Raw genomic sequence first — 635 nt, forward strand, 5'->3', positions numbered from 1 at the left:
GAATACTTAACATTACAACTCAAGACACTTGAAAATCAACAACAAATGAAACCCAAACCCAGAAGACAAGAAGAAATTACAAAAATCAGAGCAGAAATTAATGAAATAGGAACAAAGAAAATACAAAGAATAAACGAATCCAAGAGCTGGCTCTGTGGCGAAGATAAACAAGATTGATAGACTGCTAGCCCAGTTAACCAAAAGAAAGAGAGAGTACCTTCAAATCAACAACACACACCAAAGAGATCCAGAACATTATAAGGGAATACTTTAAAAACCTATATGCTACTAAATTTGAAAACCTAAAAGAAATGGATGGGTACCTAAAAGCATTGGAACCACTAAAACTAAACCAAGAAGAGATTAACAGATTAAACACACCCATAACACAAAAAGAAATTGAAACAGTAATACAAAACCTCCTGACTAAAAAATACCCAGGACCAGATGGAGTTACAGAAGAATTCTACCACACATTTAAAGAAGATCTATATCCAATACTACTTAATTTATTCAAAAAGACAAAAATGGAGGGAGAACTTCCAAATTCCTTCTATGAACCATCACCTAATACCAAAGCCAGGTAAAGATACAACCAAAAAAGAAAACTATAGACCCATATCCTTAATGAACAT

This window comes from Nannospalax galili, unplaced genomic scaffold (genome assembly GCF_000622305.1).
Source record: "Nannospalax galili isolate Female #2095 unplaced genomic scaffold, S.galili_v1.0 scaffold406, whole genome shotgun sequence".
NCBI classification, from domain to species: Eukaryota; Metazoa; Chordata; class Mammalia; order Rodentia; family Spalacidae; genus Nannospalax; species Nannospalax galili.